General features: G+C 35.8%; 1 protein-coding gene and 1 long non-coding RNA gene across 3 annotated transcripts in view; one reads left to right on the top strand and one right to left on the bottom strand.

The window, feature by feature from the left end:
* LOC134658847 (uncharacterized) overlaps nt 1-22,736 on the top strand; it is a 367,332-nt gene that overhangs the window by 27,139 nt on the left and 317,457 nt on the right. The gene's annotated exons all lie outside the window — the stretch shown is intronic.
* Nucleotides 1-22,736, bottom strand: part of LOC134658508 (uncharacterized) — a 121,544-nt gene that overhangs the window by 95,574 nt on the left and 3,234 nt on the right. The window lies entirely within an intron of this gene.

Genomic DNA, 22,736 nt, shown 5'->3' with positions numbered 1-22,736 from the left:
TTTATTTTAAGCAGATGTCAGATACTTTTGGAGCGTTGTTTCATTCGCTACTATTGATGCTGCCTGTACTTGAAGGAAAATTCATTCAATTGTTAATCTTACTCTCGCGCAATAACATTTAAGATTGATCTGTTATGACAATGTAACATACCGCTGTTATGTAAGACAGACCTGTTATTGACATCTCTGAATCTCGGTCACGACAAATTGATAGATGATTAATTAACACCTTATAAAACAAAGTCCCCCGCCGCGTCTGTCTGTTTGTGTGTATGTATGTTCGCGATAAACTCAAAAACTACTGAACGGATTTTCGGCCTTCATTTACCCCGTTATTGAGTGAAAAATACTAGTTACCGTAAAATGGGGTGATTAGGGTTCGCGGGGAGAGTTGGGTTATGCATGGTGAGAGAAGGGATGAAAGGGGGGTGAGATGGGATTTTAAGGCTACTGCTACAAAAATAATGTATTCCAATTTAAAATGGAGCTATAGTAATACTCATAATAAAAATAAAATCGATCCAACAATCATTCAGAATCACCTTTGTATGAAATCCCATCTCACCCCAATTACGAGGGACTACGGGGTGAGGTGGGATTTCCTGTTTATCATCAAAGTTATGAAATTGAACTACTCACCCAAAATAAAATAAAAACTAAAATACAAACGTCCGGAACACTTATTATATACACCATTCAGTTTGCATATGTAAAAATAAATTGTTATCGATGTTTGAATGTCAGTTTTGCCCCTACTCACCCTATTTTACGGTATGTGAATACATGTATGGATTTTATTTCCAAGCAAGCTGTGTGATTAAATGAGATTTTTAGAGTTTCAATAGGCCTCGTATTCAGTTGGCTCCTAATAACCTTATATGAATTCAGTAGACGAGACGACCGAACTGAGCGCGGTAGGTATCGATCTTTTCCGATGCCGCAAGCATAATAACAGCCGGCGACAGTTAGTGACTTCTGAAATGCTCTATGAGAAAGAGAGCCAAAACTCAGAGCTTGGGAGGAAGTTTTGGAGTAGATTAGGTTGCGATAAAAACGACTAATAAGTAATACGAGCAAAAAAATAAACTGTAGGCTGTACTTACCCCTCAAACTGACCAACATTTGTTCAGCGACTTTTAAAAAGATTTTTTTACTTTAAGCACAATTTAAAGTTTATTCTGACGCAATGTATTGCGAATTTTGAATGTTTAATGCATAACAAGCAATGTCAATTTACACTGATGATAGTCTACATTGAAGATAATATTTAATTTGTACTTATGAAAAATACCAAGTCTTAATTCCTCATTATTTTTAAAGTCACTGAAGAATGAATGTTGGTTAATTTGAGGAGTATAGCCTACAGTTTAATTTTTTGCTTGTGTTATTATACTACTATATTTAATTACACAAACGGGTGTACCGCGATATAATTTCATTGTTTTTACCTTTAATCCCGACGTTTTAGCTGAGTTGCACCAACTGCTGAGTTGCTGAGTTGTACAAACATCGGAATTAAAGGTAAAAAAAAACAATGAAATTATATCGCGGTAGACCAGTTTGTGTAATTAAATCGGTAAGGTGTATTCGGGTATTTCCGAATGACGAATAGTGGCGGATAATTCCGAAAGCTGACTTTTACTACAACGGAATATGAGTGATTTTACAATGTTTTTCGGGATTACCCGATTTTCGAAATTACCCGAATAAACCTTATGTGTACAAAACGCGAGAGTTTAAAGTGTTATTATACTACTGCCAAAAGGCACCATAGTTTTTATTAAGGCGAAAAGACAAAATATAAATACGTGTGTTATTGTTTATCTTGGTTCATTTGCGCGTACCGTCACCCATTCTTAATAATAAGGGCAACCAAGCCCATTTTTACTCTTAGATTTATATCTCTTTGCCTTTTTTTGGGGTAGCAATATGCTATTTGTTATCCCTTATTATGTTAGCCTCCGGCTTCATTTCAGAGAGAATTTATCTATGAAATGTATTAGAAACGACAACTTTGACTGGAGTATTGATGTGAATGGCGGTATTTCGTTTCTTTATTGCAAGGAGGCTCTACGAAAACAATGTTTGTTATAGTACTCTGGAAAACATTTTGTATTATTATTTTTATAATGATATATACAATTACATAGACCCCTACCATCGTTTTGATAGTTATTCCTATTAAATAAATGTGCTAAATTATTCAACGTATCTGGGTTAAAATGTTTTAAATTTTGAACAATTTAAAAGTTAACGGTTTGGATACGTTTTTCTAAGACTGTTATCAAACCACTTTTAAAAAGATGCCTTTAAAATTGAAGATGCGGTTTAACATATCTTTAAGAATAAAGTACTCGTACCCTTAAGTTATAGTAAAAAGGTGTTTGACCCTTTTAATGCAAAAAAATAATGATGATTTTTATTTTCCTAGTTAATTATATAACTATACTACCTGTGCTAATATAATATATATATGTATAAGTAAGTAAAGTAATTGGTTGTACCTAGCACAGCAAAAGATACGCTTCGACATTCTTCCATGGTTCAAAAATTCTCAATAAGATAAAAAACTATAGTAACCTATTTATATAGTAATCATCAATCAATCATTCATTATCATCTATTATTTAAGAAAGCGAGTTTTACACTACACGCAAATACAAGTCGTTTACCTTCACCCCGTTTAATCTTGGGTTAAAGTTCTATTACCTCTCCATAACTATAACTACTGAAAGTAATGTAACTACTCAAGAAACTTCCGGACGTGTCCCATTTACAATGACGGTAATAAACATGGGTCAGTAACTCAATATGATAGAAAAGTGTTTTGCGAGATCAAAGTGTATCAATTGCCTGCCTTTTTGAGTAGGGTGCTTGAATGCTGGTGTTAGTTTTCGTTTGGAACTTGTTAATGGAGTTTTGTATTACGTAATTAACATTTTTTAATCGTACTCTTTCAAATTAGGCATTTTTTCTACTCCCGTAGTTTTATTTGTCATTTAAAAGGTCGTGCACACACCTAAAAACCCCTATCTTATAGTTGTCAAGACAAGTCTTTAGTCTATTCCCCAAAAAAGTAGGTATTTGTGCAAACACGCAGTATCTTTTTGGCACTTTTACGATACTTGTGTAATCGCCCCTTAAAAAATATTGTATGAAATACATTGTTGCCTAATTTTAATTGTCATCTCTGACAGATGAGTGAACCATAGACATGTTTTTTTTATTTCTTTCATTCTTTTCCCGCCCGTACCCTCCATTCTTTGCGACTTCTTGAATTAAAAATATTTGTAAATTTACAATTTTATTTCAAATTGCTTGGTCGTAGAAAAAGTATTGTAGGTATGCAACGTTGTTTAACTGAGTCAAAAGATACTCGTGGCGCCTTTATTAACAATTTTCGGCTTCGCCTCAAATTGTTACTCATGCCACTCGTCTTTTTTGACCTCTCTTAAACAACGATTGCATAAAATACCTACTATTATTAATAACTCATGCAGTATGTTTTGCTGACTACGTTTGTCAGCGAGTTCCTATGACCCCTTCCTCACTCCGTCATCAGATCAGCTCGATGGTACCATAATAGTGCATTGTCACCCGATTTACATAATATGTAAGTATGCAAATTTTCAGCTCAACCAGAAATCGGGAAGTGAGTCAAATTTCACTTCCATGATTTGACCCACACTAGCTAACTAATAGGGAAAATTAAATAAAAGCTCGTAAAATATTGTAAATTATACGTCAAAAAATGACTACGAACATCTTAGAATTCATAAAAAAACGCGACAATACGGAGTATATGTATCAGCAAAACGTTGATAATGCGTATAGTACATTTTGTAAGGCAGCAAATTTGGCGAAAGAATGATCCGGGAGCATTCACGGAAAAGTAATCTATTAGGATGAATGGCCCCATTCAATTGTATAGAGTCAAGGAAGAATGTTAAGGAAAATAATTGTATATGTCTTGCTATATGCTACATTTGTCGGTCTTAGTGTCGTAAACTAGAAAGCGTTGTGATTACCAGAGAGATCAATCATAACTTTAAGTAACCATAACGTTTAGATTAATTAACTAAATTCGTATTTAGAATTCACGAGAAGATTGGAGAAAGGAAAAACACTTTCTCAAAAATTCGTGGAAATGTTGTGTTCGCTGATGTATAAGTAAGTAAGTAAATAAATATAATTATGTCCACTTAAGAAATTGCTTCGGCGACAAAGTAACCAATAAGTACCGGTACAGGATAAGAATAAAAAAAGTTACGCCTTTAGAAAATTAACAAGCCTACTTACCTAATTTTTACGATATTTTACATAGTTTTGGAAATACAAATACATACGAGTATAACAAACATATTTTTTAGTAGCTACCTTTAGGCGGGACTGTCATATTATTTTGCGACGATTCGATCAATTATTTACAAATTCTACACGTGCGGACTTACACACTCGACCACTTAGGTATTATCCATTTACTGCACAAACAAACTTCTTGTAATAAAAATTGTTGTTAAAATAAAAATAATACCTACAAAGTATCACTATTCCTACAAAAGTAATAACAAGCCTTATCCGACTTCGAGGTACCGTAATGAAATTCAAAAGTTTCCTAACCTGTCCCCAGAGAACTTAAATAAATTTGAAGGACTGGACTGGTAATGAATGACGTGTTTTGCGACGTATTTCAGTGTAAACGGACAAGTTTGTTCGAGTTGCTGATAAATTAACGGTTTTTTACGACCATCGTAAAAAATTACAATTTGTTTGTTGTTTTGTTAGCATACTAATTAAGGTGTGTGAAGTAAATGTATAAGGAAAATAAATAGGAGTTATTATATAAATAATTAAATATAAATTATGGTTGGAAGCCACGAATAAAATATTTTAAAAGTATTAGCAGTGCCATGCCCGGATGGTTTGATTTTTACTCAGAATATATAGTTAGGTATATAGTAAATAATACAATATAAGCCTTAAGTTCTTTAACTTAAGAAGCTATTTATGAATTTATTTATTATTTATTTATTAGAGCTTTCACTACCTATAGATTATATAAAACATTGCAAAAAAAGCTCACCCTCTAAAGTGGAATGATCACTAGTCTGCCGTGTCACGCGCATCTCGTGTAACTTTAAAAGTTGAGTTTCGAGATAATTACGTTTAAAGTTTTAAAGATTCAAATGCTGTTATCGTTGACGGTTTAACGTAATTTTTGATTTTTTTCTAATCTACATGTAGGAAATATGGTCACAGAATAGGATCTTTAATTTATTTTTCGCATAATTGAATAGTTTTCATTTTATTCGAATTAAATGGTTCCGCATGACCAACTCTTCCATACTATAGTGGTCACGCGAAGTCATGTAAGTCAAGTTACATGACATACGCGTGATCAGACGTGCCACGTATTTAAGCGAAATAATATTGTTGTCATATAAACCAAGCGCTCGGCCAGTCATGCCAAATTGCCTAACTCCGGTAACTTAAGAACATATATCATGCAACTCAAGTTAACTGAGTTGTGTCTGACGCCATCGGCAAAAAAATGAAGTTACATGAGTTAGTCATATGCTTTTCTCAGTAAATAATGAAGATTTTCAAAATGTTCTTTTTAATGGTTTTTAAGACGATTAAGACTGGTTACCCGTAACTCATGTAACTCGAGTTAACGGAGTTTGGCGTGACACGGCAGTAGTACAGTCATACCTAAACTTGCAGAATATTTGTAGCAAATATGAGGTGTGAAACTCGCGAAAAGCATTAACTAGTTAGCTATCAAACTCACGCCTATATCGTTACCGTATACGTACAGACATGAGTATAAAGCCTAGCTAAAAGCCTAGCACACATATCATAACAGTACTTAATCATGAGTCGGAGATAACGCCTTCGCCGTTTAATGAATAGCATTGTTGTCAATTGAATAGGTATTCATTTACTTAAATTTAAGAGTCTGAGATCTGTCCCTGGGTGGGTGTTGTACCCGTGAATGGGTTCCAGGCATATATGTCCCCACGAGATATATATCCCACGCACGCCTTACAAATGACCGGGTTTGAAAGACCCAAGAGCTTATATAATATTTATTTTCATCTCACAAAGGATACATTTAATGATCTTAACATTTAAATAGAGTAAAGGACAACTCAGATTTATATCCTTTGTGAGGGACTGGAGTCTGAAGTAGGTGTAAACCTATAAATACATACAGATATCCAGGCCCTCACCACGGAACACGACGAGTGTAATTTACTCTTAAAACAATGCAATATATTTACTTAGTACTTACAATGACATTCATAAGGTTTTAAAATAACAAAAACATTATTTATTGCAGAGCACCAACCGGCTCGTTCATTAAACCCACTTTAATATTAACATATTATTTTTGTAACGTAATATAGCTAAGTTATTGTTCTATCAATCGCTCAATAATAACTGTTTATAGTAAGTCAAACTCGTTAATACTTTATTACAGACCATTTTTTTTACAAACTAATAACAATTACCTACTATACAGTTTTAGCTGTATTTTTCTCTCGGTTATAAATGCTGTGTCCTAGCGTTGTTGCGGTACAGTTGTGACTTGTGACACTTGTGGCAATATTTTACTGTTGTAAATCTGTGTACGGTGGTCGCGGCCGATACGTCAATAGTCAGGGAAAATTCCCGAGTACGCGCAATAAATCATTGGAATTGTTCCCAAACAATCGTGATGGATGTTGGGCCGGCCGCTTTTAACCCGACGACGGGGATAACCTCGCATTTGTCAGGAATGAACTATACCTGATTTACATAGGGTAGGGCATTGGAAGTAAAGTAACTACAGATATCCTCTTCCTATACGCAGATTGAATCAGCTATTATAGACGACCGGTCTGGCCTAGTGGGTAGTGACCCTGCCTGTGAAGCCGCGGTCCTGGGTTCGAATCCCAGTAAGGGCATTTATTTGTGTGATGAGCTAGGGAATGCAAAATAACCGATAACCGAGTATCGATTTTGCTTCGGTTAAACGGAGTACGAACTCGAAACCGAAAATCGGTTAAAAACCGAGTAATCGCTAGGGTCCTAGCTAAACTGGTTGTTAATACTTACGCTATGGAAAGTCCAATTTAGCTAGAACCACTAACCAAATAGCTCAACAACCACGAAGCGTGACTGTACGTGTACATTGGTGACACTGAACTATTACAGAAATACATTTAATAGTAGTTTATGTGACTGCTATACATAATTAAAGGCATTCAAATACGAGTTTAGGTTTATGAAATGAACGAAGTGAGTTCCTGAAAAAGATCACACGAGTGTTTATTCGCTTATTATATATACAGTTACATATACTATTTGTGTCGTTCTCAAGTAAAAGGTACCACATCCTCGCTTACCATAAGGGTGAAATTTGCTTGCACCTCTATACTAATAACCTGTCAGAGCGTCCTTGTGGTAAACGACAATGTGGTATATTTTACTTGAGAACGACACATTTTATCTAGGTATAATACATATTATAAGCTCTCTACGATGTATTCACTAACCATTCCTGAAGCCGTTCCCGAAGCCTTCCAAATAAGAGAACAACTCCTTCATTTCGCCAAAGAAAGGCTTAAAAACCTATCAGCTCATGTGTCCCTTACTGTGTTACGGTCCTGCTTCGCCGTTCCCAGACTAACATATTTTCTCCGCACCAACCTGGCTATACCCCGAACATATATTATCGCCTCCTTCGACCGTACACTAAAAGAATCGGCTGAGTGTCTGCTTACCGTATCCCTTAACACAGACCAATGGGATTTGGCATCGTTGCCTATTCGGAATGGTGGCCTAGGATTACGCCGCGCTCGTGACGTGAGTCTTCCGGCCTTCTTGGCGTCGGCGGCAGGGGTTGTAGAACTTGAACTTAAAATGTTATCTTTGGATGGAGACAGGACTACCATACCCTATGCCTCTGACACTCAGTTGGCCTGGATGGCTCTCAACTCGGGTGCGTCCGTACCCGAAAAACCGTTCCTCCAACGTTGTTGGGACGTCGTGGGCATCAAGCGGATCGTCGATTCCCTAATGACAAACGCTCTTGGTGCAGATAGGGCCAGACTAAACGCAGCTTCGAGGCCTGAAAGTGGTGCTTGGTTACACGCCCTCCCATCTCCAAATCTTGGCACTCTGCTCGACAACGACTCACTGCGGGTGGCCGTTGCTCTTCGTCTGGGCTGCGATGTATGTCAACCTCATTTGTGCATCTGCGGCTCTATGGTGGAGAGTAATGGTCATCACGCACTGAGCTGTTGCCGCTGCGCCGGTAGGTTCCCACGACACCATGCCTTGAACGACATCATCCGCAGGGCATTAGTATCGGCAAACATCCCCTCCACGCTAGAACCGCCAGGCCTCAGCCGGTCGGATGGTAAAAGGCCTGACGGCCTGACACTGGTGCCATGGGAAAAAGGCAAGTGTCTACTATGGGACGCTACGTGTGTAACTGTAAGCACTTTTGCCCCCTCACACCTTTGTCGCACCATCCGGACGGCGGGCGCCGCTGAGGTGGCGGCCCTACATAAACATCAAAAGTACTCAGCACTCACTAATTACCTTTTCGTCCCAGTAGCCGTAGAGACGTCCGGTTGGTGCGCAGAGGCAAAAACCTTCCTTAGGGAAGTAGGTCGCTGCCTGCAAGAAAGGGGCCTTGACCCGCGCTCCGGGTTTATTCCTGGTGCAAAGGGTGTCCATCGCAATTCAATGCGGTAACGCAGCGAGTGTGATGGGCACCTTTGCGCCAGGGGTAGCGCGGGGAGGCCTCTTTCAGTAGTTTTTATATTCCTTGTTTTATTTTAGATATATTTAGGATTGTTACTTTTAATTTAGTATTATTCATAAATGTATTTAGTTCATAAGTTATTTATTTGTCTTTTTACTAATAAATTGTAACTGTATCTTACGGCTGACATTAGAATTTGAGCCCGGGCCCTGCTACATAGTAGGCAGGGTCAATATCGACTAGGCTAAAGAAAAACAATTTCAACATCATCATTTTTAGTATCTCTTTCCAGAATCAGGTAACCACATATACACTTAAAGATATCGCAAATTATTGATTTTGACACCTAGATTCAAAGAAAAGTTTGATTTTCGATGAAATATTAAAAACTCGAACTCGCGGTTTTTAACCGAAACCGACCCCGGTTTTGCATCGGTTAAAAACCGACGGTTAAACTCGATACTCGGTTTTTTCATTACTCGGTTGCATTCCCTATGATGAGCACAGATATTTGTTCCTGAGTCATGGTTGTTTTCTATAAGATAAGATAAGATAAGATATCGTTTATTTGCGTGAATTATGGTAATTACAGATGTTAAATAGTTTTTATAGGTCACGACATAATTCAGCCGAATAACGACATGCAAATATTACAGCCTTAAACACTAATTATCAAGCTTATAAATCATACCATCAAACTATCCATCAAGAATTATCATTAGCATTTGGAAAGTTCACATAAAAGAACATCAATGACAAATAATATTCAATGAAGCTATGTCAAGGTTAAAAAAATAAAATTAATAAAATACATTCGTTCAATTGTCAGCATGCACAAAACAAAATGGAGATACATTAACTCAACATGCATTTAGGTAACTTATTTACATCTATATACAACCCATATTTTTTGTCTAATATTTGTTAAATCTGCAGTTACTAGTCTCGAGGAAGTCTGTAACGGAATAGAAACAGTGTTCCGTTAACCATAGCTGTAGAGTTTTACAAAACCTATTATAACATAAGTCGGTAATTTCTCTCGGTATGCTATTGTAGATCAAGGTCGCCATGCAGTCACAGTTTTTACGATATAATTGTAGTGTAGGAGCAGGCATTGTCAGTGCTACATGCGTTTCCGATCGTTTATTGGTGTTGTCTCTCAAATTAAATAGTGATAAGTTTCCTTTAACTAGTTTGGCAATTTCAAAAATATACATTAGAAGCTTATTCTTAGTAAATAGCTCTTTACACGAATCTCTATTATTCAAGCCCCAAATCGCTCTCAAACATTTTTTCTGTGCTATGAAGACTCTATTTACATGTTGCCAATCGGACCCCAGGCTCCCACGAGCCGTGGCAAAATGCCGGGACAACGCGAGGAAGATGATGACCGAATCTGCGAACACACGTATGCATGATACACAATAATTGCAGTTTCCACTGACGTGGTTCTTCTAATTGTTCTTAGAGCATATATAAATGTATAATTTTTTTTGCAAAGCACATCTATATGCGCATCCCAAGTTATATGTTGATCTAAAATTATTCCTAGGAATTTTGTACTGTCAACCTCCTTAATTTGCTCATTAGCATGCGCTATCGTTAAAGTTATTTCTTTGGCCTGTTTTGTTGAAAACTGTAAAAATTTGGTTTTCTCTATATTTATTTGTGACTTATTTGTACTAACCATTGTATGTAACTAGCCATTCTATAATGTGTTTAAGCGTCATATTTATTTCAGCTTCGTAATTTGCTGGATTATCACATTTGAATATCACCGTGGTATCTGCAAATAATATGCTTTTATGTTGTGTTACGCGTGGCAAATCGTTTACATACACTAGAAACAGTAAGGGACCCAGGATACTTCCTTGCGGTACCCCTCGATGTATGCGTTTTTTGTTTGAGTCATAATTGTTTAACGTATTGTTTGATTTGTCAAATTTGGTAATTCTAGTAATCTGCTCTCTATCATGTAAATATGCTTTTAACCAGTTGTATGCCGGGCCTCTAATGCCATACATGTATAATTTGTTTAACAAAATATTGTGATCCACAAAATCAAATGCCTTGCTGAGATCAAGGAACAAGCATGATGTTGGCTTATTTTCGTTAAGGTTATTCAGTATATATTTGAACAGTACAAAACTGGCAAGACTTGTGGATTTTTTTCGTTTGAAACCAAACTGTTCGGGAGTTAAAACATTATGCTTGTCGAAAAATTCTGATATCCTATTTTACATTAATCTTTCAAAAATTTTAGACAAAACTGGTATTAATGCAACCGGTATGTAATTATTTTTATCAGATTTTTGACCTTTCTTGTACAGGGGTTTTATTACCGATAATTTAAGCATCTCAGGAAAGTTTCCTTTTTCGAATGAAATGTTTATAATGTGTGACAGTGGCTTTGCAATGATTGATGCGATAGATTTCAAACCGTCTACTGTGATATTATCAAATTCTGTAGATTTTTTATTTTTAAGGTTCATTATTATTCTGTGTATTTCATTTTCACATGTAGGTTTAAGAAAAATGGTTTTAGTAACTCCCGATATGTTTTTTAAGGTTTGCGAAGTACAAGCGGAGTCACTCTGAGCTTTGCTATGAATAATAGGTTTACCGATAAAAAAATCGTTAAAAATATTTGCTATGTTTTCGCTATCGTGCACATAATCACCGTTTGTATCTCGAATTACGTTTATATTATGGTTATTTGTGGTATGTATGTATTTAAGTATTTTTATATTATATATATCGATGTCTGAGTACCCACAACACAAGCTTTCTTGAGCTTACCGTGGGGCTTAGTCAATTTGTGTAATAATGTCCTATAATATTTATTTATCTATATTTATTTATTTATTATTATAATCTAATGTACCTATTATACGAGTTTTATGGTATACGTGGGTCATACTGAAAGTTTCTGGATTCTGATAAATGAAACGACTTATTATCCTTATGACATATTTATTGTTTTTCGAAGTATATACCCTCACTATTTACACACTTTTGCATTCGCTGGAACCATTGTGAAAAGCAGTGGGTCCAGTCTTCCTTAGGGACCTCTTCGATGGCTTCGTGGAAAGCATTCACTGCCAGTTCCGGGCTTGTAAATCGTAAACCTCTGAGTTTATCTTTAATTTTTGGAAATAAAAAAAAATCACATGGTGCGAGATCGGGGCTATATGGCGGATGAGTGAGAGAGAGAGAGAGAGATGAGTGATGAGTGAATTCCACATTTGAGGCCTTCAAATACGCATTCGTTACCTTGGCGGAATGTGCCGACGCGTTGTCGTGGTGGAGGACTATTTTGCTACGGGGACGCTTTTCACGAACTTTGTCAAACACTCTGGGCAAGCACGTGTTTACATACCAATCTGCTGTTACTGTCTTTTGGTGTTCAAGCGGTATAGTGGTGTAATGCCCTGATTTTCCGAAAAAAGAAGCAACCATTTTCTTACCAGTGCTTCGACTTTTTTTAACTTTCGTCGGCAAGTCTTCAAAAGGAAAGACCCACTCCGCCGATTGACTTTTCCTTTCTGGTTCAAAACAGTAAACCCAGGTTTCGTCACCTGTCACGATATTATATACAGCCGTTGATTGTCCGCCGTCAAATTTTTTTATCATTTTACGGCACCACTCTACACGCAGTCCTTTTTGGTCTTCCGTCAAATCGTGCGGTATCCATCGCGTACAAAGTTTCCGAACCTTAAGGTGCAAATGCAGTATCTTTTGAACCTGACTCATTCCGATGCCTAAGGTAGTACGAATTTGCTGACAGGTAATTTTTTTGTCAGTTTCAATTAGTTGTCGTACAGTATCAATATTACAATCGGTAACCGCTGTCGCCGGCCGGCCCTCACGTTCATCGTCATGGAGATGGTCACGTCCTCGTCTAAACTCACTAAACCACGAATAAACAGAGCTACGAGATGGGGCTTCATCGCCAAATGCTAATTGAAGTCTTTGACAACTTTCTTGCTGAGTTAAACCACATCGAAAATCGTAAAAAATCATGCTTCGAAAATTTTCACGACTTAACTTCATTGCAACAACGACACACGAATTTCAACCCAACGTCACGATGAAAAAACAAATGACAGTCTCACAAATTAAAAAGTAATATACTGCCAGAGAGTTCCTTTTTCAAACCCTGTAAATTAATTGTTTTTTTAATTTTCGTTTTCTAAGTGGCCAGTTCCAGGAATTATCAGTATGCCCTAAGTATGTGTGTGACACTGACATAGTAGTAAAAAAATAGTGTTTTATTACTACTACTTATATAATCTGACGACCGGTCAGGCCTAGTGGGTAGTGACCCTGCCTGTGAAGTCGATGGTCCCGGGTTCGAATCCCGGTAAGGGCATTTATTTGTGTGATGAAACTGATGAACACAAATATTTGTTCCCGAGTCATGGACGTTTTCTATGTATATAAGTATGTATTTATCTATATAAGTATGTATATCGTCGCCTAGCACCCATAGTACAAGCTTTGCTTAGTTTGGGGCTAGGTTGATCTGTGTAAGATGTCCCCTAATATTTATTTATTTATTTAATCAAACGTCACCATCTGTGATTTCACCTGCGAGGTTTGTTCACAAGAAATACGATAAATTAATAAAAGTCCCAACTAAACAAAGCTCACCGAGTGAACTTCCTACAAGCTTTATTCAGACTATTCACAAAGTTTCCACAATTACTTATTTCTGAACTTGACTGTACAATGGGAGCAGAATAACAACCGGTCATTAGTAGTCTCTAAGCCCGCCAGATAGAATAAAACGAGGATAAGTAGGTACTTACGACTAACACAAAAACATGGCCTTTTGTTATACAACCTAAGGGCAATAACAACTTAAATAATTAGTTCGGGTCCTACAAGTATTTTATACCAAAGGCAATATTATTAAACAATAAATAGTGATACTATCCATGAACGGTCGCCTTCCTTAGAAGTCGTTTTACATACATATATGGGGCATTATCTATGAAAAGGGACCTTATTGTCGATGGCGCTTACGCCGCACAGCGTCAGGCGGCATTGTATTTGTATCGGAGCATTGTTAATAATGGCGTAAGCGCCATCGACAATAAGGTCCCTTTTCATAGAAAACGTCACATATATTTTTCTTATATTTTTACGACTGTATCAAGCACCCATATTTACGAGTATCCTCTACGTTTAAAGCAATTAAACCCTTAATGTATTTTATTGGTTCTCGCTACGCTCGTGAATCTACTATAGAATCTTTCGCTTGCACGGGACTCAAAATAAGCACTCGAAGAAATATCAAACTTTGATCTCTTGTTGTACAAATAACTATTATAAATTTGTAATCATAAACCTTTGTTTACTTTAGTAAACGCTAGTTATAGCGGCTCAGAAAATACATCTATCTACGTTCCAAATTTCATTAAGATTGTATAGACGGGCGGACTCAGCTACTTGAGTAATTGAATACCTTTTGTGTCCAGTAATAGCCAGGACCGCTATAGCACTTTCTTCGTAGCGTAAATAAAAATAAAAAATATACTTGTTCATGAACAGTGGAGAAAAGAAAATATTGCATCTATGTCTAAAAGACATTTTTTTTTTATATTTCAACGTTTATTACGAATTCTTGAGAGTACATTCAATATGAGTGACTTGAAAATGACAGCGTTTAATAAAATGTCTGTCCAAAATGATGTCGGGATAGTGTTCAGTATAGACTGTAGAGTTGTCTTATTACATACAAGCCATCCAACAAATAACGTGATACTGACATCATTCCAATCATTTCCTTTAGAGGACCTGCTTAATTGCGCTTTGAGTATGTCAACTTTTAACCAAAAACGTCACTTTTGACACTGACAGATCAGTATCAGATCTGTAACATATATTAGTAACATATTGGAATGAAACTTAATAACTAAAACTCGAATAGGGATGATGACACATGTTGAATTTTATAACAATATCTAGTAAAATAGATAGCAAACGAGCAATTTATTACAATAATGTGGATATTCAAATAAAATATTGAAAAATTACAAAAATACAGGACCTGAAAGATTCAAAATTTAAGTTATTTTTAACTTCCAAAAACGATAAAATTAAGGGTACCATTCGATTCCTTACATGTCATCCAAAAAAATATTGTATAGCAACTATATATGTACATAAACGCAATATTTCACCGACAAAAACGCAATTTTCTTGTTTTGTTCATACTACAAGATGGGCTCCCAGAGACCTTGTGACGTCACTACAATTTCTGACTTTTGTGTTACTTTAATCATCCGCGAAAATTATTTTGAATATTATTGGTTGAGCCATTAATGAATGTTTCCAAAGTTTTCTTCAAAACAGGGCAGTGCAGGTTTCTAAAGAGTCATACACGCGCGTTTAACACCTCTGAAGCTGCAGGCGTGCACAGGATACGGTGAACGCTTGCCACCATGACACCGACCGGGGGTTTGCCACATAGTATAAAATATGTGCTGCTGCTCTGCTAGAAAATATAATTTAATTTAAATTTAAATAGATTTCATTGATTTTTCATGCCTTGTTACTACCATATAAATTAAAATTTGTTATTAAAGCCTTCTTTCTAAAGGTTACTTACTCACAATTCATATTATTTTGTTTCGGTTATTTCATTTTGAGTTTATATTTCTACAAATGTGGGCTAAAAATATTTTATGCTAAAATAATTGCTATTACTGAGAGTTTGTTTTCAATATTTGTAGCAAAATTTTTAACTCAAAACACCCGAATATATCAATTTACGCACCAGCTGCCTGTTATAATAATAATATCAGTAAAAATGTTAAATACACCTACATTTACCCTAAAAAATACGATATTTTTATTCTTCTCACGTTTACCGTTAACGTGACACAGGGTATAATTTCGGGTTGTAAACGAACGTACACATTTGATGACTGTTTTAGAGATCCTTTGAATTTATGTGGTTTAAAAACGGCGTAGACATGATTATAAATAAAATAAACACCTGTGCTGTTTATCAAAAGCTTGTAACTTGTAATACAAAACTTCTTCTAACAAAAGCTGTCAAAAAGTGATATCCGCTTGTATAACAAGTTACAAGCTTTTGATAAACAGGGCACTGCCCGTTAAGAGTCCGCCGCAAGCTCGGTTCTCCATACAAACGTAGTAACGCTCTGATTTTAATACGACTAGCTAGATTGCTCTGAAATGTTGTAATTACAATAGGATGAGATACACATCTATGCCAGTAATAGGTGTGTGTAAGCTACTACATATAGGTATCATAGTTAAAAAATACAGCCAATTAAAGTTCTTCCAAAAATTGTTTTTGCTCTATTTCGTTCGTTTTATAAGCTGGATATATAAACTAATAATATAATATTTTTTTTATTTACTCATTAAAAAATAGAAGCAATGCGCTTTTGCTAATTAATAAGTATTTTTTTTTACATTTGGAATTCGAGTACACAGATTGTGTAATTAATTCTGCGTTGAATGGATGGGAACATAAAATACTAATTATGTTCGAAATCTCAATATATCCAAATATCTACGGAACCTGCAACCGGCATCACAATAAAGTAGCCGAAATTATAAAGGGTATGTTTCAATTAATCCGCCGTTGGTGAAAAACAAACGTTACGCAGGAAGCACATATTCAAATATTTTATTTACAGCTCGTGATATGGCCATAGGTTGTGTTAAAAGCTACCACTAGCAAATAGAAAAATTCTGTGTAGTAGCATCAAAATTGAGCAGTATGACGCACAATATGTTGGACATGTGATAAGTTGCGAAATCACGATGTGAAATTGTGCCCATGTAGACACGTGTACGCGTCATTTGTGCTCGTCCAATTTTATAGATAATGGCCATTTGGTCACGTCCTTGGCTTGGTGACGTCCTGAACGATTAACGATGCTTGCGCAGTATTTTGAAACATGGGTATTGGAGTTTCCGTGGTGTAAACAGTAAGGTACAATATAAATGGTAGTTCCGGCATTTTTTAGAAAACAATAATATCGGTATATTACCAAAGTTTAGGTTTTAGGTGTTACAATGATTTGTAGCAATGTTAACCATAAAAAGTGTACTTTTAGATCTTTAAGTTTTTAATGAAATGACGTGAGTAAGGATCTCGCTTCTTTACAATATGAAAACTAATGTTTGTAATAGTGTCACTTAGACTTATATCGACCGGGATCTTCAAAACTGTACTTAGATTAAATAACGTATGTCATTTAATAGTTACTATCACATTTTATTGAAAGATGTCACGGCTGTATTTATGATATATTTTTTTTTTTCAAAAGTTATAGCTTTCACCTGAATACACGTTGTACTAGGATTTTTTTTAATTGCATATTTTGATGCCAAAGACAGGTGTGGAAACTGGAATCTCACTTATTCTTCTTATCAGTATTCTGCCAACACCGCTCGTCATATATCCTGACACTTTCGTTATCGCAATAAAGATGAAATTGTAGACGTCGCATTAGTTAGTTAAGTAGACTTAGAGAATCTCGAGAACGGAGAGAGCTTCTTGATATTCGTTTTAGACTTGAAACGAGTTAGGTCGAATACACTTCACTCAGAACGAACGCTTTGTCCAGAGCATCCAAGAAGCGAGTCCTCAAGCACTGTGGAGAAATAAATAAATAATAAATAAATATTATAGGACATTCTTACACAGATTGACTAAATCCCACAGTAAGCTCAAGAAAGCTTGTGCTGTGGGTACTCAGACAACGATATATATATAATATACAAATACATAAATACCTAGAAAACACCCAAGACTCAGGAACAAATATCTGTGCCCATCACACAAATAAATGCCCTTACTGGGATTCGAACCCAGGACCGCGGCTTAACAGGCAGGGTCACTACCCACTAGGCCAGACCAGTCGTCATAAATTACAACATAAAAAAAGCACGCATAGGATCGGATCGGATCGGCTAACGCATCGTGTCTGGGGATCGCATGATCTAAAGCTGCAGACAAAGTTGTCGGTGTACAAAGCCAATTCTTCCGATTCTTATACACATATAATAGATAGGGGCGATTCTCAGAGATGACGTTCGGTGCCTGACTTCGGTGCCGAATTTTATTTTTTACTTATTTGATACACAACTTTATTTCCTAAAATCTAGCCTTAATATAAAAAATATTGGTAGTGGAGGCCTCCATTAGAACCTTATAGTTTCTTTGACATTTGAGATTTAAAAAAACACCGAAATCATGTGCAGGCACTGAAATCAATTTGCATCACCGAATTCAAAAATGCTTACACAGAAATCACACTTCAATTTTATATCTAAATTATATTATAATTTATTAATATTTTTTATTCTTTTTTGATGATAAGTTGATAAGCGATGTAGCGAGGCTAATGATATAGCATAGCTTACATAAATTTAATAAATAGTACCTTTGTTTACTCAAGATTTTAAAATAACCAAGTTGCGGCTTATAAAACAAAATCTCTAGAAGATATCCCACACTAATTGACTATCCTCATAATAATAGGGCGATGTATGGTCCTGAAACGAGTTTCAGACATATCGACCACAAATTCGCACATAAGTGCTATGAAGAAGAAAATGTTTGTTTCACACAATCCAACGGCACACTCATCAAAAATAAACTTATGTTACCTACACCCGATAAACAAGATACTTTTGACTACTTTTGAGTGGTGTTCAATGCTTTAAAATATTTAATCCATATATATAAACGTGAAAGACCTGACTGACTGACTTAAATCAACGCACAGCCCAAACCGCTGGGACTAGAAAGTCCAAATTTGGCAAGTAGGTTCCTTATAAGGTCTAGGGGTCCACTAAGGAAGGATTTTTCAAAATTCATATAAATAAAACTCCTGCGCGTGCGAAGCTGCGGGCAAAAGCTAGTGCACTTATAAAACAATGTAAACAATACGGAAAACAAGTATTTTGCTAGACTTATAAATATGTAGTATTTTTGAATGGCAGAGGTTTAAAGCGTGAACTCCCTCAATTTAAAACTATTTGAAGTTGTTGACTAATGCTTAAAGATCAAATCACCTATTAATTATGATCTCCTGCACCCTCACACACTTGAGCTAAATTGTAACTCCAATATTTAAACATAAATACATCAGACATTGAGGATTGTTAAAACATTGGCTATGTTGAATTTGTGTTCATGGCTATGCTTTAGAAATATCGATCAGTAGGTACGTTCAGTGCCTTTAAAGCGATCTCGACAATAGAAGGCCACTTTATTTGTAATCCCTTGTTTTGTGGGTGCACCTTGCATAGTATGTAAAAACACAAGTTATTTTTAACGGAGTGGGATTAACTGCATTTATTTAATATGGCTGACACGTTTAAAGGTATCGTGGTGTAGGGTCTCACGTGATACAGAGGACAAATTCATATAATATACTCCATTGGTTTGAAGATAAATCAAGACAACAGCGAAAAGAGAGAAAGAAACATTGGGTCTACGATTTTCGACATACGTCTCTTGAAAAAAAACACTACTCATTGTAAACTAGTGATTTTGTTTACTTATACTATGACTTAATTTACGTACAAGCATAGTTTTACGTTTATAAAGCGTATCTTGAACTTTTTAGGTGTGATAAGTTAGAAAATAAAGTACAACAAACTAGTTTACAAAGCAGGATTTGAATTCGGTGATCACTTTCTTGATATCGGTGGTCAAAAAATCCACCGAAACCAAGGAAATCAACACCAGTGATGTCAAAATTAATCGCTTTTTAGCAATTACAGAAATAGTATGAATGATACAGAGGCGATGTAACAATGATGGGTTTAGGTACTTTCGAGGATTTCTTAATCACTTGCATAACGATAAATGCACTAAAACTGTGGGAGAAAATTGCACCATCGATCTCAAAAAAACATAGAACCAAATCCACCGAATGACAGAGAAACATTTAAAAAACTACCTTAGTATACTGTGACTGCACCTCTACTTTATTCAACGGTTAAGGCACAACTAAAGCATACTTTTTTTGAGCCACTGAGTTCCTGGTCTACAACTTTGTAAGAGTACCGACATGGTTTGTAAATTACACCGAAATCAGTCAATAGCCCGGGACACGTCTTAAATTTGGTTTTATTCAATGTGTTGAGCAAAGACATTACTTTGATATAAAGAATATGATCAGTTAACTAATACCTTATGCGTGAACACCGATAATAACTCCGATATAATGCCCCATCTTGAGTAATATTTTTTTGTTTCAAAAAATCTGGATACGGGACACGCCCACCGAACATCATTTTTCGCATTTGGATATTTTTTTAATGTATTATATAAATAATAAATAAATAGTTTAATAGTGTCCCAGACAGAATATATGCTGAAAATCATGCCTGAATTAATTCAGATTTATTGAACAGTAAATTTAATAACTTTTTGCCCCGGACACGTAAAAATGGCCCTCCTGAGAAATGCCCTAGGTACAAAGTAGGTACATGTTTGATGAAAAATTTAACAATATGCGGCCATTTATTATTATTTTACACGGCAATGGGCGCAAAATATCTGAAATACTCGTAGCCTTGTTAAATATGCCTAATGAGCGTCGCATATATTTTTCGCGCAACATCGTTTAATTTATAATAGCAGGTATGTATGTAGCTTTGTTGTGCATCTGTACATTTTTAGGGTTCAGCTGTAGTCAACTAGCAACCCTTATAGTTTTGCCATGTCCGTCTATCTGTCTGTGTATATATACTGGCCGCGTGTATGTACGTTAGGCAAAACATACAGAACTATAAACGTTCTAGTAGTGAGCGACGTCCCCGGCTACTTGCCCCGATGCGCCGACTCGCCAAATCACGACGGTCACTCAGCGTCATAGGAGTCATAGGACCAACTATTTACAATTCCATACCCTCAGATATACTTAACTTAAATAGTGACCAAGTGTTTAAAGCTAAACTTAAACTGCTGCTTATAGAAAAAGCATGTTATAGCATTGACGAATTTATAAATACTCGATGAGGTCGTTGACTACTGCATCATAATTAAAATTGTATTACCTAATGTTTACAATATAAAACGTAAATGAGTAATTTAAAGAACATATGTAAGTACCTACCAACATATATTTTGTGTACCTAAATAGTGTATAAAATGTGACCTGTAAAATCTGCTTTTACCAATAAAGATCTGTATTCTGTATTCTGTCTGTCCATCCACGGCTTTGCACCGTGATCGTTAGTGCTAGAAAGCTGAAAGTTGCCATTGATAATATAAATCAATTATACCGAAAAAGTGTATTGCCTAAATAGAGGCAATATTTAACGAATTAAATCTAAGAGACAATATGAAACATAATTTATTTTCTATTTACTTAAAGTAGCAGTGTTACCTACAACCTGTTATAGACAAATTTGGGTACGGGTGCGTGAAAAGCAGCTAAAACATGGAATATTATATTCAATGCAATTAGGTGTTCGTCTCGTAACTGTGTCATACCACTCTTATATATAAGTACATATATATAATACTATTGATAAAAGTGACATATCATGCTCAATTTTGTGGGTCATAGCTTTGCGCGAGAATTTGTCCCATCCATCATCGACTTCGGTGACCGATCGCTTGACTAACTCGTTTTCGGTATAAGTTTACGTAATATCACACCCTTTTATATTGGTGCCCATTCCGTCATGTTAAAAGTGGGACTGTTACATGATACTAAAATAATGAATCTCACTGATGTTGCTAAAGGAGCCTAGGCTCCCAAATTTACATGAGTTGGGGGTTGGCGTCCATGTAACTTATACAGACAGAATGGCGTAATCGAACTCATTAACTACCTATTTTGTTTTTATTATGTTCTGTTTTCGTGTCGATTTTCCCACAATATTCGTTTATTTTATTTCTATATTATTTAAACTAAGTAGCGGATCACAAAATACACCTTTGTTTAATACTATGTCGGTGGTAATTACACTGTTAAAATAAACCCCTTACTGCATGTAATAATTTTTTTTGTTACATTTGAACTTTAATAGCTCACAATAGAGTTGAATATCATATCGGCCATATATGGCTTCGTATGCGGTAAAGGGCTAAAAGAGAAAAACGAATGTTCCTAGGTTCACAGCCCCTGATAATGGACTACGAGTATGAAAATTTAATTTAAAATTTCAATAAAAACAATAATTATATGTACAGATGGTTACTTATTAAGCCTGTGTTGTTTATGATACAATATCCTCACCAAATCCTGTTATTACGTTGCTGTCACAACCCATTATCTGAAAATTCCTACGAAATGGAATTTGGAGCATATTTTTATTACCCCGCGGACAGCCGTGCCTAATAATAAAATTTTAGGAGCATGATAAAAGAACAGAGATTGAAAGCTTTTTCTGTGTATTGCAAGTAAAGAGCTTATTTTAATGTACAGTAAAATTACGAGTAGATATTGTAGGCGGTGTGGTGTTTTAACAGCAATAAACATTTAAAATTCGCTCAGTCAGTGTGAGATACGAGTAAGAACCTGAACTTACGGCGCACAAAGATTAAGCCCATAGACAGACGGATTCTAAGTCGGCGTTAATTTGGCTTACGAGGGAATCTAAATCATCAAGGTTGGCAGCTGAATAAATTTGCAAATCGTCTGCGTAAACAAGATTTTAAAGACTTTGTAATGTTATTTAGAAAAATGGAGAAAAACAATGGAGAGAGAATACCACCCTGAGGGACGCCCGAGGAAAATTCACACCAATCGGAAAGATTCTCATCAGCTCGAACCCTCTGACGCTTCCCAAAAAGGTAGCTGCGAAACCAGGACAATGAAGTGGGCGCAACATTAAGAAGATTTAAAAAGGCTAGGAGAATGTCGAAATCCACTGTGTTGAATGCGCTGCTAAAGTCTAAGAGAACCAAAACTGTGATTTTTTTATTTTCTATATTAAAGCGAATGTCGTCGGTGACTTTAAC

Source organism: Cydia amplana, chromosome 2 (genome assembly GCF_948474715.1).
Source record: "Cydia amplana chromosome 2, ilCydAmpl1.1, whole genome shotgun sequence".
Taxonomy (NCBI): domain Eukaryota; kingdom Metazoa; phylum Arthropoda; class Insecta; order Lepidoptera; family Tortricidae; genus Cydia; species Cydia amplana.
The sequence above is the reverse complement of the archived record's forward strand: the minus strand, read 5'-3'. Positions and strand labels throughout refer to the sequence as shown.